General features: G+C 38.6%; 1 protein-coding gene across 1 annotated transcript in view; it reads right to left on the reverse strand.

The window, feature by feature from the left end:
* Positions 1 to 11285: 11285 nt before the first annotated feature.
* C5H12orf75 (chromosome 5 C12orf75 homolog) overlaps positions 11286 to 12586 on the reverse strand; it is a 41929-nt gene continuing 40628 nt past the window's right edge. Inside the window, exon 7 of the mRNA XM_031940133.1 lies at positions 11286 to 12250. The gene's annotated coding sequence lies outside the window, so the exon portion shown is untranslated. The remainder of the gene's footprint in view (positions 12251 to 12586) is intronic.

Here is a 12586-nt window from a genome sequence, read left to right on the forward strand (position 1 = left end):
TTCCATACTCTTATTTGGTCCTCTCCACCATCCCTGAGAGGGAGGTTCTCATTAGTATCCAGATCCCCAGTTTACAGATGAGGAAACTGAATCTCAGATAGCTAAAGTGATCCACCCAGAGATCCAAGAGCTGGTAGCTAGGATACAGATTGACTGATTCCCATTCTGTTCTACCACACTGCCCCCTAGTGGAAAGAGCTCTGCATCATGATGATGATGATGATGATGATGATGATGACAAAGATAACCCAGATTTTAGTCATTGTGATTTATGGGAAAGGAAACTCAGAGACTATCTAGTCTGATCCCTCTGTTTTATAAACAAAGGAACTGAGGCCCATGGAGAAATGGCTTTCCCAAGGAACATAGGTGATAAGTGGGGTTTGAGATTCAAACCCCAAGTTCCCTGAATCTAGAACGAATGTTCTTTCCACTGTATCACTAGGAATTCATTGAGTCAGGGTATTTTAGTGGAAGGCAACAAAGTTGGTATGAGTTCAAATCCAGGATCTGCCATTCACTACCTGTATGATCTTGGAAAAATCATTTCAAGTCTGTGAACCTCAGTTTCCTCTTCTGTAAGATGAAGAGATTAGACTAAATAGCCCTTGATTCACTTCCAGCTCTAAATTTATTTCTGGAACTCAGTGCCCCAATCTGTAAAACAGGGGTCCTAAAGCCTGTCTTAATAATAACTTTCCTGGGGCAGCCAGGTGACACAGTGGCTAGAACATCAGTCATGGAGTCAGGAGGATCTAGGAGAATCTAGGACGATCTAAGTTCAAATCCAGCCTTAAGCACTTACTAACTGTGGGACTCTGGGCAAGTCATTTAACCCCAATTGCTTTCCCCCCTCAAAAAAAATTTAAAAATAACCTTTTTGTGAGGAAGTGGGAAACAGGTTAATACGAGGCTGAGAAGGATCTTACCTACACACACTAATAATAGTACTACCGCCATTAATAAATCATTACAGTTATAGTTTGCAGAGCCCTTTCTAGCTAATATCTTATCTGGGCCTCCAAAGAGCCCAGAGTGGTAAACACCTAAAAGGTACTATTATTCTTATTTCATAAATGGAGAAACTGATGCAAATGGAAATGTGGAACATTTTGCTCGTGATCATGACCTTGGAAATGTCAAACATGGGATTTGAATCCAGATCTTCTTTACTCCAATCCCAGCATTCCATCTATTAAACAACACTTCCTACTGCTATCACTAACAATAAAGTTAGCATTTACATAGCACTTTAAAGTTTTTAAAGTGTTTTACATATATTATTTCATCTTATCCTCACAGCCATTATGGAAAGTAGCTACTATTTTTATCCCTATTTTACAGGTGAAGAAACTGAAGCAGACAAAGGGTAACAGACTTGCCCAAAATCACACAGCTAGTAAGAGAGGTATCTCTTCAATAACCTGATAGTTCTCTACGTGACTGACATCATAGGAGAGAGATTAAGAGAAAGAGACACACAAATCCAACTGAAGTTGAATTTGAATTCAGGTCTTCCTGATTTCATGTCTTAATGCTCTTTCCAGAATTCTAAATCTCTTCCAAGTTTCCAGTGTTTACCTAAAAGATGACATTTAAAGTCAGTTTTTTGCCCTGGAATCATGGTCTCATTCCAACCCCACCCCCAGGAGTTGTGACCTGTTTATACAGAAGCAGTCCTTTCTAGGCAATCATGAAATTTTGCTAGAACCCTGGGATATTTCAGCTACTGAAAAGATCCAGAGGCTTTCTCCTTCTGGAGCAAAATCAAATGGCAGGAGAAGGAGATACAATCTTGGAGATTGAAGACTCCCAGGTCTCCAAGAAGTCACTGAGATATTTCCTGTAGGGATGGATTCTATGCATGGCTTTTTCCTAAAGTTTTGTTGGAATTATTGACATTGATGACATAATGACGCTGGGTAAACCGGAATCCGGGGCAGATTCATTTCAAGGGAGAGTGTGACATTCAAATTTCTAGTTAACTCTTCTTTGTTTTTCTTTCTCCTCCTCTTCCTCTATGGCTGGACCCACCAGCCATAGAAGAAGAGTTGGACATGATTGAAGAACAACACAGACATATTAATTTGAGCAAAAGAAAGAAGGCAGTTAAGACTAATGACATCAAGAAAGAATTCCCATAAAAGATGGTACATGCACTGAGAGGGGAGCGGAAGGAAAATATGTTTTCCAGGAGTAGTGGACAGCCTATACAAGAACAAAGAGGTGGGAGATGGTATTCCAAGCATTTTGTTGGCTAGTCATTTTTCAGTGGTACCCAATTCTCCATGCCCCTATTTGGAATTTTCTTGGTATCTCTGTCAAGTTTGCCACTTCCTTCTCCAGGTCCTTTGACAGATGAGGAAACTAAGGCATTTAGGATGGAGTTGCCCAGGGTCACACAGCCAGGAAGTGTCTGAGACCAGATGGGAACTCAGGAATGGCACCACCGTGTTCCAAATATAAAAAGACAATAAATAGGTTGATTTTGATACAACAAAACATGACTGAGGAAAGAGACTGTGCCATGGGATTGCAGAGTAAGATTAAAATCAGGCTGGGACTGGCTTTAAAGGCCAAACTAAGGAGTGTGTTTTATCTTTGAGGCGAAAGGGAGTCACTAAAGTGTCTTGAGGAAGGGGTCAAACACAATTAGATGCGTGCTTCAAGAAGATAATCTGGTATCTGGCAAAGCAGAGAGAGAGAAACAACCAGGGAGACCTGGTTTAAGTCCTGCTTCTGACAAATACTGGGCAAATCAGATCCTAGTCCCCACCCCCACCCCAGCACCTCTCATGTCATAAACTGCAAAATACTTGCCAAGAGTTAGGTGCCTCTGCAATAGTCTGATAGTCCTCTAGGTAACTGGCATCATAGGAAAGAGATGAGAGAGACAATGACAGAGAGAGAGAGAGAGAGAGAGAGAGAGAGAGAGAGAGAGAGAGAGAGAATGAGAATGAGAATGTAAGGGGAAAATAGAAACAAAGACAGAAAAAGAGAGACAGAGACAGAGAATTAGAAAAAAAAGAAACAGAGAGAGACAAAAACAGAAAGACACAGTGATGAGAGTCAGAGACAAGAGATAGAGACAGAGGGAGAGACAGACATCAAGAATGAAGGATGCAACAAGAGACCAAGGCAGAAAATACAATCCTTTCATTTTACAGCTCAGGAAACTGAGTTCCCAGAGAAAGGGAATCAATTGGCTAAGTTAGTAAGGAGCAGTGCCCAGATTTGATTCTCAGATCACAAATCCAAAAGACTTGCAGTGACACTGGGCTATTGATGAAAATGACTCTCATTCTTCTTATAAACCCCAATCATAATTTCTCAGCTGGATTGAGACTCTCATCCGAAATCAATAACTACTCCAAATTACTCTCTGTGTGTGGGAGACTGGGTAACAATGGCCCGGCATGGAGGTAATGAATCCCACTGGAGCCCTACTGGGGCACGTTCAGGGAATCACCCTCAGAGAGACACCACTTGCTGAAACAGGGATCACTTGAGGGCACTACCCATTTCCCCTGGCGCAAGAATTGTCCAAATAAAGTCACAGATCTTCAATTATGAAGTTTAGCTCTTCAAGGGACAATAATCTGTTGTCTATAGATGGAAAAAAAAAGAGGAAGGAAAGAGTTGAGATAAATCAACTCCACCTGAAAGTACAGTGCTCCCCATTGAGCTCGTTTCCCAAAGAATCTACCACACAAGCTCGTAGTGAGGATCGGATACACAAACACACATATTGTTGTTAAGTCATTTTTTAGTTGTGTCCACTCTTTTTGAGCTCATTTGGGGTTTTCTTGCCAAAGGCGCTGAAGTAGTTTGCCATTTCCTTCTCCATTTAACAGATGAGGAAACTGAGACAAATGACTGAAGTGACTTGTTCAGGATCATACAGTCAGATCTTAACTCAGGAAGAGGAATATTACAGACACACACAAATGAAACGCATGCATGCATAAATGAATGAATGAATGAATAAAAGTGCCTTATCAAGCACAAGTGCCAGATACTGGGCTAAGCATCTGGGAGACAAGGACAATAAAGAAACAGTATGCGTTCAGAATCAGAAGCAAGATGCATGGCTAAGTCATCGAGAAGCTTCCTTTTGATGCCCCACAGGCAACTTTATTTCTTCCTTTTCTTTCTTTCTTCCTTTTGAGACAATTGAGGTTAAGTGATTTGCCCAGGGTCACACAGCTAGGAAGTGTTAAGTGTCTGAGATTAGATTTGAACTCAGGTCCTCCCGACTTCAGGGCTGGTGCTCTATCCACTGTACCACCCAGCTGCCCCTCCCAGACACCTTTCGAAGGCCAAAAGTCACAGATGAGTGGCCAACCTGCCTCAGTGAAGGGAGTTTCCATGATGGGAGTTCTCTTTAATTAATGAAATCTGGATCCAGAAGAAGGTGCAAAGTTCAAATCTCTCTGACCCTAACAACCTATGCAGTTTCAGGAAAGAAACTCCCCTTCTCTGAGAAAGATATAGTTTACTCTATAAAATGAGGGCACTGAACTAAGCAGCCTCTAAGGCTCCTTTCTACATCTGTGATTTTGAGATATTGAGTCTCCAATGGGACTAATGCAATTTTTAATGATTAACAGTTACATTAATTCATAATAATTAATAATCACATTAAAGCTGACCAAAGATACACACAATAACGTGCTGCCTAATGTTCCTATCAGCTCTGAAACAACAAAAAACAAAAAATAAAACACACACACACACACACACACACACACACACACACACACACACATTAAAGTGCTGTTATAAAAACCAGTCACCAGAGGGCAGCAGGTCCACGTGTTACAGAGCTACAAATAGCCCCTTAGAAATAATTCAAAGGGGTAAATCAGTAAAAAAATAAAAATAAAAGGAAAAGGAAAAGGGACCAATTTTGAACTCTTTTTATATATCCCAATAGGGTTGTAAGCAGGGGTTTATCAGAGTATGAAGTAGCAGGCTCTTCAGACCCTGAAGCTCCCATGAAAGGCAGAAACAGTGTTGCACTAGAGGAGCTTACATTCTAACAGGAAGATTTTGTGTGTGTGTGTGTGTGTGTGTGTGTGTGTGTGTGTGTGTGTACACAAGTATAAATACATATATAAACACAGAATGGGTCTCTGTGTGTACATGTTTATATATGTATGTATATTAGCTCACTGATGGTAAGGGCTATCTTTCTTTTTATTAATTGTATCCCTAGAGCTTATCCTTGTACCTGACACATTATCGGTGGTTAGTAAATATTCATTGGACTGAAGATAGTAGATAGGTAGATAGATAAATAGATGGGTGGATGGATGGATGGATAGATAGGTAGATGGATGGATGGATGGATGGATGGATGGATAGATAGACAGACAGACAGACAGACAGACAGATAGATAGATAGATAGATAGATAAGTAGATAGATAGATGGATAGATAGGTAGATGGATGGATGGATGGATGGATGGATAGATAGACCAATAGATAGATAGATGGATAGATAGGTAGATGGATGGATGGATGGAGAGAGAGAGAGAGAGAGAGAGAGAGAGAGAGAGAGAGAGAGAGATGGATGATGGATAGACAGATAGATATATAGGTGAATGGATAGAAATGGAAAGATGGATGGAAAGATAGATAAAAAGATACAAACATAAATAGATGATAGCTAAAGAAGTACATGGATAGAGACAGACAGGTGGATGAATAGACAGATAAATACATATATACATAAATTGATTGGTAGATAGATGGTAGATAAAGAAGAGGTCGATGGATATAGAGATGGAGAGAAAGATAAATATATACATATATAAGCTGGTAGATGGTAGATAAAGAAGTAGAAGGATAGAGATGAAGAGACAGATGAACAGATAAATACATATTTACATAAATTGGTTGGTAGATAGATGGTAGATAAAGAAGTAGATGGATAGAAATGGAAAGATGAATGAATGGATGGGTAGAAGGTATATAGACAGTCATATATGTGTATGAATATATAGATATGCATATGTATATGCTATGTATGTTGTGTGTATCTATATTATTGTATTAAAATAGCTTTATTTTGTATATATCATATATATATATATATATATATATATACACATGTGTCTATATATACACATACATATGAGACAGACACTGGGGTAGATGCTAGAGATACAAAGAATAGAACAATTCCTATTCAAGAGGAGCTTATATTCTAATGAAAGAAACAAATACATATGAAATAATATTAATAAATTAGAAATAAGTACAAAGTTGTGACGACCACGTTAACACCCCGGACATCTCAGAATCAGCTGGAGGCAGGATAAGCAAAAGTCCTTAGTCTTTATTCTTGGTCTTTAGAGGTAGAAGTGAAGGGATGGATGCAGAATCTCCACAATCTCCTTCTTCCTCATCTACTGCCAAAAGTGACTCTGGCTAGTCTTACTCCACCCCCCCACCCCCCCACCCCCAGTCCCTCCTACAATCCTCTGTATACACCAATCATTGAGCCGGCACAGGATAGTGGGAAGAGCCATTTTCCAAGCATATGCCCATAGAGTATTGTCCAATCAGTAGTTAGCCTCAAGTGCTCAGCTATCCTGACCTCAGTACATCGACTCAAGAGTTTCAGCCCTCTACAAAAAGTAATTGAATACAAACATCAATCTCATGATGATTATGTCCAGATTTGGAGGTGACCTTGGGAGTCTAAGAAGCCTGATGGTCGCTACTGGTTACCAGGGGAGTTTCTGCCTCAGAAGAGATGACTGCTGGCAAGAAGAATAGACCAAACATTAGCCTGTGTGGCCAGCCCTTAGGAACAGAGGTGCAGAGCAAGGTGAAATAGTGATGTTTATACAGTTTTCCCATAACTGCTTTATGTTCTGATGGAGTTTAGGTGTCACCTCCCAGAAAAATATGACAATAATTAAGCTACTGAATCCCACGTTCAGCCTGTAGAGATATGTTTATGGTTAGCATTTCTTTTGTATTTAGGAGAATACCAATCTCTCATACCCGATTCACATTGTACCTCTCTACTTTGGGAAAACCATAGACATGAGCTAAAACATAATAAAACCTCTGTAAAGGAGGATTTATGACTACTGCCAAATGATGGGAGTTATGAAGAGCATAGATGCAATGCTGACCCTGCTTTCAAGTAGTATGCAATTTAATGCAAGAGAACAAATAAATGAGGCTGCTGGTGACCTGAGTGTTAAATTTTCAATGTGAGCATCTATCCCTCAGAAATTAGTAAATGCTACAAATCAAGGCTTAATTTATTGTTTTATTGATTACCAAGACTTTGAAAAGGGATGTGGAAAATGTTAAAAAAATATGTATTAAATCTAAAAGTACAATCTCGTCTGATCCTACTAGGGTCAAAGCCAGTTACTGAATATGTATCCACCCACCCTTGACCAAACAAAGTGAGAAACAAGGGCAAAGATAAGGTTCAGGAAAAAGTCCATAAGCAATTTGAGGAGCTGTTGATCATTGCAAGAAGGGGGAAAGGGGAGGCAGAGGGGAAGCATTCCAGTATATCACTGTCCTTCCTAAAATATGGCACCTGGAGTTAAACACAATTCAAGGTCCTATCCACATTGTCAATGTCACTTTTCCCCTCCTAGACACTACTCCTTTGTTACTGTTTCCTATGTCACTATCTTTTATTCCTAAGTTCATTTCTCTATACTCTATGGAATTCTCTATGAATTATAATCAAAATTCTTGTTTTTAACATTTACAGATTCAAAATTTTTAGTCTCTCTCATTTTCCCATCAAAAGCAGAGGCCTGGGATCCATGGATAGATTTCAAGAGGTCCATGAACTAGGAAGGGGTGGAGAAGTGACATTTTTATTTCGATATAATTGATTTTCTTTATAGTCCTATGTATTTTATTTTATGCATTTAAAGAGTTAATTCTGAGAAAGGGTTCATAGGTTAAAGAAATACATAATACCAAAAAGAAGGAAAAGGAGGAGAAGGAGGAGGTGGAAGAGAAGAAGAGGAAGTGGAAAAAAAGGAGAAAGAAGAAAAAAAAGAAGAGGAGGAGGAGGAGAAAGAAGGAAGAGGAGGAAAAGGGGGAAGGGGAGGAGGAGGAGGAGGAGAAGGAGGAAAAGAAGGAAGAAGAAAAAGAGGAGGATCATGCAGAGTCACCTTTTAGACTCAGTTTCCTCATCTGCAAAATGGGTGTGATCAGATTCAACCTGACTTACTTTGCAAAATTAGGATGAAAGTGTTTTGTCAACCTTAAGATGAGTTACATGGGTAAGAATGGGTGTTCAAAAGAAAACCAAATATAATAAAGCATTGCCCCTTGATTACCGAGACAAAGATCGATTCATTCAATCTACCATGATCCTTGTTTTGCAGCCAGGGTTATGTGGCTGACTCACCTTCCATTTGTGGTCTACTATGTCCTTCAAATCACCTCCTCCCTTATGGGTGCTAGACTAACTATTGATGTTAGTGTATTTTGCAGTTCTATGTAAGAACCTTTCACAATCAACATGGGGGGGGGAGGGGGTCAATCCCTCCCAAACTGGTTAAGACAATATATGTCTCTCCAGTGAAGAGGTTGTATAACTTCCCCACTCCTCCAGATCTCTGCAGCATGGAGAGCACATAATGATGCGCATTTCTCATTTGCAAGACTTAACCTTTACACATTATTTAGCTTGATCTTTTCCTTCCAGTTCCTTTAATAAAAGAGAGAGAGAAAATACATAGAAACAGCTCTTTTCATCATGCTTTTCAGTCAACCCGTTCTGGCATTTTCCCTTTGTCCCCCCAAACCCATTACAGTTAGTTACCCATTCAGCTCCCCTATACTGATCATCTTTTCTATTTACCTTTTCAGCCCTGGTGAATCAAAAGAAAATCAACCTTTCTCATGCATTAATCTGGAAGAGCCAGGGGAAGTATTTGGCTGAGGTAGATTTTAACCTTTAATTTCAAAGATTTTCAGACAACTACCAGCTTTCCATTTTTCTTTTGCAATTCTCTAATAGGGAGTTGTCAATTATCCACGATGGTTTTGTTTTAGTTTGGCTTTAGTATATATATCACAAGCACCATCCTTATGAGACCTGGAAACGTTAACCTCAAGATAACCAAGTAAGGTAAGCGGATGGCAAGTGTAATTACCTTATAAGAAACACAAGACAATTCATAAAATGATAACTAGCTGAAGGAAAATAGTGAGATTTGACACAATAGCATTTATATTATACAATATATAATATTATATAATAATCATCATTTATATAGTGCTTACTATGTGTCAGGCACTGTGTTAAGAGCTTTATGGTGATATAAATAAAGATATGAAAAAATTTTATATTCAAGGAAATTCACTGAAGTCTTGACAATTATACTAATATAAATATGAAGAAAAATTTATATTCAGGGAAATTCAATTGGGAATATGCAAATTCAAACTCAATGATGGTTTTATGAACTACTATGCTAATAAATTATCAAAATTTTATCTCCTCTTGAAAAGTTCCAAGCTTTTTACTTAAGGACCGTTGTGTCCTTATGGTTATGATATGATCTAGCTATGTAAAATCATTCCAAAGTGATTTCTTTCCTTGAAATTTTTTAACTTGATGTATCACTAGTTCCATTTGTGGACTTGACTATATAATGTATCTTAATGGCTTTCTCATTTTTGAGTATTTTTGCTTGCTTCTTAGGAATATTACATTTACCCTTGAAAGTTTTACATTTACTCCACCCCCATAACACTCTCAACTTAAGGTAACCCATGCATGGTTTGGATGACATCATTCCTACTCAAAACCTTTTAGTGGCTCTCCCCACTCCCACCCCCTCACAAAGTCCTGCAAAACAAAGTCCAAGCATCTTAGCTTGGGATTCAAGGCTTTACCAAATCAGTTTCTTTTCTTTTTTTCTTTCTTTTCTTTTTCTTTTTTGTTTTTGTTTTGTTTTTTGCTGAGGCAATTGGGGTAAAGTGACTTGCCCAGGGTCTCATGGCTAGGGAATGTTAAGTGTCTGAGAATAGATTTGAACTCAGGTCCTCCTGACTTCAGGACTGATGTTCTATCCACTGCACCACCTAGCTGCCCCCAAATCAGTTTCTAAACCACTTTTTCAGCCTCATCTCAAACTAGTCCCAATCATCTAATCTACCAAACTAGGATGATTATCTATCTCCATCTTCCCTTCTTCACTTCTCTCCTTGCTCAATGCACCCACAATCAGAATCAATCAACCAATAAATATTTATCAAGTGCTTACTAAGAGCCAGACACTGCTGGAAGCACTTAGGATGCAAAAAGAGGCAAAAGATAGTCCCTGCCCTCAAAGAGCTTACAATCTAATAGGGGACAAACAAAGCAAGTTATATGCCAGATCAATGGAAAATAATTAACAGGGGGAAGGCACCAAAATTAAGAAAATTGGGGAAGACTTCCTGTAGAAAATGAGATTTTAGTTGGGACTTAAAGGAATCCAAGGAAGTCCGTAGTGTGAGTGGAGGAGGGAGAGTCTGTCTACTCCATCATATTGGAAGAATTTGAAATTTACATGTCAAAATCTTCCTCTCATCCTCAAGGGACCATAGGACTCTCCTATACTCAGTCATCTTGGCAACTCCCTAAGGTGTCTAATATATAAATTGCTCTGGGTTAACCTTCTAGGTCCTATACAACCTGCCTCCAAACTACTGAATTCTGGGAGGCAGCCAAATTAGACTTCTCACAGCTCCTCACACACCACATCCTATCTTGGTCTCCATTCCTTTGTGTGCATTTCCTTCTTCCTTCCATCTCAGAATACTCATCTTGTAAAACAGAGCTCAAAGCCTCCTTCTCTTTTCTGAGTCCCCAACCTCTCGTGCCCTACCTTGCAAACTCCCTACTTTGTATGTGTGTGTGTAAACACATATATACATACATATAAAAATGTGTGTATAAATGCACATACACACAAATACATATATACATACATGAGCATATATGTATATAAACTTTACTACATGTGCATCCATATATGGGACAATTTATGCATATGTACATATGTGCATATTTACATGAACATACCCTTGCTGTTTCCTTCATTAGGATGCAAATTTCTTGTGAGTGGGAATTATTTCATTCTTCATATTTATACCTCCAGCATCTTACACAATGATTGACACATTGTAGGTGCTTAATTTGTCGAATGAGTGAATGAACAAATTTCACCGACACATTTACTATATGGGATGTTTCTTGCTACGTCCTATTGCGGAAGAGAATTAAGAATCCATACTAAAGAGGAATATAAATGTTTTAATTGTCTAATTCCACTGGTAAATAGCATAGCAAATTACAGCACAGTATTTAAGTAGAGAAACTTACAGTTATTAGCAAATGAAATACTTCCCAAATAGCCCATTAGTTACTCATCAGTTATTCTTACTGATTTTGAATAAGTAAATAATATTGTGATGACCTAAAATTCTGGGAAGGTCATAACGCAGGTGGGATAGAACAGAAGACTAGTTGCAATGGCTACATGAGCCTTTGTACATAGAAAAGAGATGGTTAACCAGAGTTTTTACAGAACATGCAAAATCAGTATTCTGCTTAAAAAAAACACATTGCAACGAAATACATTATTCTTTAAAAAAAAGAAAGTTCTTTTGAGCAGTTGAATGTTTTAAAAGACTGAAAACCAGTAGTATAAAAGGGACAAAAATAGCCATGAGAACCTCAAACCTTTTTAGCTACTTGATCAATTTAAGATTTTACCAACCAAAAAGAAATTGATTCAATTTGTACCGAGAGCACTAAAGATTATAGATGTCAAATGTATGGTTTTTCATTAATTCCCTTACAATGCCTCATTATTAGATGTTATAAATAGAATGAAGATTTTTGTCCTATAAAAGCTATCCAAAAATGTATTGGTGAACTTATAATTCATGAGCTCTCCCATCTGGCCCCAGTGATGGGGAGCATGCTGTCTACTGGTCTCAAGGCTGATTTCTTTCTAAAGTGGCTTGCCCCAGGACAGTTGATGAACTTGATTTTCACAAGGTGCCCACAGGGTGGTTCCATACTCTGAGCACGATGTCCAAATAATTTCCTGCTCCTTCAGTCGCATTCAAGTTTTGCCTGTAACTTTGCCTTCCAACACTTGGGATTTAGGATGTCCAGAACCTTCTTGAAAATGTCTACAAGATGTCAGCGTCTCCTGTGTGACTAAGTTCTTCCCAAATGTTGATGAGTAAGCTACAAAAGGCCAAGGGAAAAAGGGAGAGAGGAGAAAGGTTAGTAGGCTAGAGTCCAAGACTCTTTAAAATATCATGCATTAGCCTAAACCTGAAAATATTTCTTATTTTATAAATGCATTTTTTAAATTGAGGCAGCAATATGGAGAGAGCTAACCTCTGAGTATGGAAGCCCTAGATTTAGATCCATACTTGATGTGTGACTCTGAGCAAATTTTAACCTTTTAGTATGTTTAAGCAACTTTCTGAGCCTCTATGTAGAAGGGCAATTGCCAACCCACATTGGCGGAAGAAGTTCCTCCCCCAAAACTCCCAACACAAATGAAGTTCAGGTTTT

This window comes from Sarcophilus harrisii, chromosome 5 (genome assembly GCF_902635505.1).
Source record: "Sarcophilus harrisii chromosome 5, mSarHar1.11, whole genome shotgun sequence".
NCBI lineage: Eukaryota > Metazoa > Chordata > Mammalia > Dasyuromorphia > Dasyuridae > Sarcophilus > Sarcophilus harrisii.